This window comes from Serinus canaria, chromosome 25 (assembly GCF_022539315.1).
Source record: "Serinus canaria isolate serCan28SL12 chromosome 25, serCan2020, whole genome shotgun sequence".
In the NCBI taxonomy this organism is placed as follows: Eukaryota; Metazoa; Chordata; class Aves; order Passeriformes; family Fringillidae; genus Serinus; species Serinus canaria.
The window spans coordinates 4,825,491-4,831,490 of NC_066338.1; the positions used below are offsets into that span (position 1 = coordinate 4,825,491).

A 6,000-nucleotide genomic window follows, 5' to 3' on the forward strand; every position below is an offset into this window, starting at 1 on the left:
TCCCCCATCCCAAGGGATTTCTGTACAGGAACAGTTTTAGACAAGACATAAGAAAAGGTAATTGAGTGATAGATATAAACACAATTAAGATGATGATTATTGATCATATTTATTTAACTTCAGAAGAATTTGGCACCTCCCTGCAGCTCAAAGCATGAAACCAGTCAGCTGAGAGGCCCTCAAATGACTACAGAGCATCTGGAGGAGGAAATCTGGGAGCAATAGGAAGAATAAAGTTCCAGCGGGCCTAGTGAAGAAGAGATGTCCTTAGACATGGCCATTTCAACAGGAGAGCTGGGAACACCTGATGGAAAAGAGAAATTAAATAACAGACTGAACACTGGTGTCACAAGTAGATTGGAAGATTTGTATTTCTTCTCCTGTCATCAGTACACTTTGAGGAAATACCTGTTCCAGGTTGGAAAACCCTACTATTGCTTCAGAGTACTCAAGTGACCCGGATAATAAAGATTCACATGTATATTATGAAACTAACAGGTATTAACACCTTTGCCCCTTTCCATGCAGACATCAGTTGTGTGCCCATGAACAGGCAGTGCCCTGAGGTGCCCAGCTGGGATTGGATCTCACTGAGAGCACCTGAGGGAGAGCAGAGCACTTGCAAGCTGCAGGTCCCTGACAGCCCCACAGGGCTCCTGTCCCATCAACATCTGCTCTGCTCCAGTCTGGAACAGGGCCCAGCATGGTGCCAGGATCATCAGAGAGCTGAGGTGTGTGCTGGAATTCAATGCCCTCCCCATCCCACAGCAGCCCTGCATTTCCCTCCTGCAGCCTTGGTCTCCAGCCCAGCCATGGAGGCTCTTTGGGCTCTGGAGTGTTCCTGCAGCCGCCAAGGGCAGCTGAGCTCTGCCTTTGGCACAGTCAGCCCTGGCCAGCGCAGGCCATGCTCAGCAATTGCCTGTGTGTGCCTGGCCTTGCTGTCAGCCCCGGCAGCGGCTGCGTGGGCCCTTTGTGGCCCTGTGCTGGCCCAGCCATGGTGGCAGAGTCCTTGCCATGAAGAGTCTTGATTAAGGTGTCTCTTTAAAAAGGAAAAAAACCCAGAATTTTCTCTCCTCAATTTAGCAAAAAGACACCACATAGGACCTTTTGGACTTCACCTCAAACTAAATCTACCCAATTAGACAGAAGCCAAAAGGTCCTGCCTAAATAATGAACTAGAAAAGAAGAGAACAAAAGAAATAATCACTTCTGTGGGGTGTTTTTAGCAGGAGCAAGACCATCTTGCCCCTAGGTCAGATTTTCACTGTGTTGCAGTGAGTTATTCTAATATTTAAATAAGAATAGCAAAATTATGTATTAGACGTAGTTATGCTAAGGATTGTAACGCAAGTAGGCCCTTGGCACAATATATGTGAACTAAAACCAGTGTTGCAAGAAACACTGGAGAGCATGGTTATCTAAAGAATGTGCAGTAGAGGAAGAAATTGTCATCTACATGATGTATGTCCCTAAGGAATGTTCTGTTAGAGATACAATGTAACCGTTAGTCAAGGAAAGCTTAAAGAAGTATAAAGAATCCTGTAAGTTTGTTGGGAAGCTAGGACTCTGATTTTGGGACGCTAGTCCGCAGAGACCCCCAGGGCCCTTAATAAAGCACCGCATAAAACAACTTTGTTGTTTTGTGTTTTACTCTCTTTGGATACGGGCAGCAGTTTTCTGGTGACCGCGGCAGGACTCCGAAGGTGGCTGGGGCGGTTCACGTCCTGATCTACTCCACGCTGGCACCGAGTGATTCTCGGGGAGTCATTGGTTCGTGCCCGACCCCCGCGCCTGTCGGACGACTGTGAGGAGGTAAGCCCAAAGGTGCTTTATTTCTGGTATTGGTATTGGGTGCCTGTCCGTAAGACGAGGTGGCAATCCTTGCAGGATTGGGCTAAAGACGTCTTGGTGGAAAAGCCTAGGCGCCGGCTGTAAGACGCGGCGAAAGCTTCGCTTGTCCGGCACTTGCCCCTCGCGGCGACGAGTAGTGGCAAGATTGGTTGGGTTGGTCTGTTCTGTTTCTCTCTCTTTGTAAATTTCTTTTTGTATTTTCTGTTTCATTTTGCAGTGGTAAAATTGTATTTGGTTGGTCTGTTCTATTTCTCTCTCTGGAAATCTCTTTTTGTATCCTCTGTTTTATTTTGCTGTGGTAAAATTGTATTGTGATATGATGCCTTTTAAAACATTTAAAGCACTTGTCCAATCCAATGAGATAGTGCCGGGGAATACCCCACTGGGTTGTTTGGTAGGGAGATGGAAATCAGAGGGCTTTGATCAGGACAAATTACAGAAAGGAAAAATGATTGATTTTTGTAATCACTTGTGGCCCTTGTATGCCTCTGAGGGAGGGCCAGAATGGCCTTTAAATGGCACAATAGATCACGCTGTGATAACTCCCCTAATGCAGTATTTAAGGAAGAATGAGAAGTGGGAGGAAATACCATATCTGGATCTGTTTTACTATTTGGGACAAAAGACAGAGTGGCAGAAGGAATGTGGTATTATGATGTTAGAAGTCCAAAATGATGAGGAATGTCTGGAATGTAAGAAAAGGAATTTGTGTGTGAGCTGTGCAGTTAAAGCTAACTGAGAGGAGGAGGATTTGTCACTGTGTATTGCTGCTTCCGCTCCACCTTTAGAAACAGAGAAAATGGAAGGGATAGAGATAAGTAAGAAAGAATATCAGGATTTGGAAGAGGATGATGGAAATGATGAGGGTGAGGGGGATGATGATACTGAATCTTTGGAGACCCCAGGAGTCTCACGGGCAAAGGTTACCCTTCGTCCCCAAACCCCTTCCCCCGGCAGTTCCCGTAGTGTTCAAAGAACTCCACTTGCGGCTCGTACGCGACAGGGGAGACGAAATCAGGGGGAACCACACATGATTGCTCCGCTGAGGGAGGCAGTAGGACCCCAAGGGGAGCGGGTGTTAATAAAGGTACCTTTCTCCCCGAGTGATTTAGTGATTTGGAAACAGTCAGCGGGAAGCTACCGGGAGGATCCAGAGAGAACTGCGCAGGTGGTTAAAATGGTTATTAAAACACAAAATCTTGATTGGAGTGATTTGCAGGTGTTGTTAGATACTCTGATGGATTTAACTGAAAAGGATATGGTAATGCGCGCTGCTAAGGAAAGGGCTAGGGAGGATATACGGCACAGAGGCTGACAGGAGTTACGGTGGGAGAAATCGTGCCTACCGATGACCCGGGGTGGGATCCAAATAGCATTGAGGGGCATCGGAGGTTGAAAAAGTTCCAGGAACTGTTGTTAGAGGGAGTAAGAACAGGAATGCCTAAAACATTAAATTGGTCTAAGCTGTATGCAGTAAGACAAGAAAAGAATGAATCCCCGTCGGCATTTTTGGAAAGGCTGAAGGAAGCGGCAAGGAAATATACTAGTCTGGATGTTGAAAAGGAAGAAGGGCAGTTACAGATAGCCTTGTTGTTTATGGGTCAGTCACAGGATGATATTCGGAGGAAATTGCAGAAGCTGGAGGGTGAGGACACCCGGAGGTTAGATAAACTTTTAGAGACTGCATGGAAGGTGTATAATAATAGGGAAAAAGAGACAGCAAAGCGACAACAAGCCAATATTTTGGCAGTAATGCAGCAGCAGGCTGGAGGACAAAGGGGCAGAGGACGGGGAGGCAGAGGACGTGGACGTGGTGGTTTTGGCAGAGGCAGGGGATTCTTTCTGAATGCAGGGACCAATATGGGGGGTTTTGGCAACGGGTTTACTCGAGGACTAAGCTCAAATCAGTGTGCATTTTGTAAACAGATTGGACACTGGAAAAACGAGTGCCCTGTGAGGAATGGGATGGGGAGAGGCGGAAATGGGAGCGAGATCGGGAGCCCTATGATAACTTACCCAATGGCGCCAGCAGATGTCGCCCAAGCTCAGGCTATGATACTGGGAAATTATCCGAACCAGAGCTGACTAGACCAGGACCTCAAGGTAAGAGATAGAGTGGAAGGCATAGAACAGGAGTTTATGGTAGATTCAGGGGCTACTTATTCAGTATTAAATAAACGTCTGGGACCAATTAGTGGCACTACCATACAAGTGGTCGGAGCTATGGGACAACTTGAGGAGAGACCCTTTCTGAAGCTCCTCAGTTTGAGATTTGGTGGGAAGGAACTGGATCATCAATTTTTATGTATGCCAAATTGTCTAAAACCGTTATTTGGTCGGGACTTATTATCCCTACTCAATGCAAAAATTATTTTCGAAGATGGGAGAGCTAAATTGGAAATTCCACATGAAGAAATTGGAAAAAATTTCATATTAAAAGAAACTGATCCAGTGCCAATCCCACCCGAGGTAGAACAAGCAGTAGTCCCTTGGGTTTGGGAAACAGGAGTACCAGGGAAGTCCAAAGCAGCCCAACCTGTAGTGGTGGAGTTAAAAGAAGGGGTACAACCAGTTAGAATTAAACAATATCCCATTAGGACAGAGGCAAAGCAGGGGGTGGCTCCCACAATAGATCAATTTATTACTTTGGGGTTATTACAAGAATGTGAATTGGAATACAATACCCCTATATTCCCGGTGCATAAGCCAAATGGTAAGTACAGGCTAGTACAGGATTTAAGGGCAATTAACAAAATAGTTAAGGACATCCACCCAGTGGTTGCTAATCCTTATACTTTGTTAACATCTGTGTCAGAACGCTTTAAATGGTTTACTGTGATTGATTTGAAAGATGCCTTTTCTGTATCCCACTGGCCGCGGAAAGCATGAGGTACTTTGCCTTTGAATGGGAAGACCCTAACACAGGACGAAGAAGCAGCTGACATGGACCCATTTACCCCAGGGGTTCAGCAACAGCCCCACAATCTTTGGCAATCAGTTGGCCAAGGAGCTGGAGGAATGGAGGACCACCCAGGTGAAAGAACCACCGTCTAGGTATGTACTCTTGCAATATGTGGATGATATCCTGCTAGCTACTGAAGAAAGAGGGGTATGCCTGATGCTAACAATTGCACTGTTAAACATGTTAGGACAGTCTGGTTACCGAGTATCGAAGGAAAAGGCACAACTCATTCAGGAAAAGGTGCTGTATTTGGGTTGTGAGCTGAGCCAAGGACAGCATAAACTAGGGACAAATCGTGTGGAGGCGATCTGTTCTATACCCCTCCCTAGAAATCATCAAGAATTAAGGTCCTTTTTGGGCATGGTGGGGTGGTGTAGATTATGGATCCTAAATTTTGGACTGCTTGCAAAACCATTGTATGAAGCTCTGAAAGAGCCCAAGCTAGAGTGGAATACTGCTAGGAAAAGGCATTCCAGGAGTTAAAGCAAGCTCTAAAAGAAGCCCCTGCTTTGGGCCTGCCGGACCTGAATAAAGATTTTCAACTTTATGTGAATGAGAGACAGCAGTTGGCATTGGGGGTACTTACCCAACGACTGGGGTCCTGGAAAAGGCCAGTAGGTTATTTCTCCAAACAATTGGACACTGTCAGTATGGGGTGGCCGTCATGCTTGCGGGCCGTAGCGGCCACTGTCATACTGATACAGAAAGCTTGAAAATTAACATTGGGAAGGAAAATAGAAGTGTTCGTTCCCCACATGGTATTGACAGTGTTGGAACAGAAAGGGGGACATTGGTTATCATCTAGCAGAATGCTACAATACCAGGCCATTTTGAGGGAACAAGATGATGTGGAACTGAAAACAACTAACCATATCAACACAGCTGAGTTTCTCCGCAGTGAAACAGCAGAAGGGGAATTAGCCCATGACTGCATGGAAATAATTGAGCAGGTGTACTCTAGCCGGATGGATCTGAAGGACACACCAATGGAGGATCCATCCGACTGGGAGTTGTTCACAGATGGATCAAGCTTCGTGGAAAGTGGGACCAGGTATGCCGGGTACTCTGTTGTCTTCACAACCCAAGTTATAGAAGCCAAAGCATTACCTTCAGGAACCTCGGCCCAGAAAGCGGAGGTCATAGGCCTTACAAGGGCACTGGTACTCAGCGCTGGAAAGAAGGTAAAC

The 6,000-nt window shown here is 46.2% G+C and overlaps 1 protein-coding gene across 1 annotated transcript in view; it reads left to right on the forward strand.

Moving 5' to 3' along the window:
* Positions 1-6,000, forward strand: part of LOC115485198 (uncharacterized) — a 2,106,330-nt gene that overhangs the window by 463,341 nt on the left and 1,636,989 nt on the right.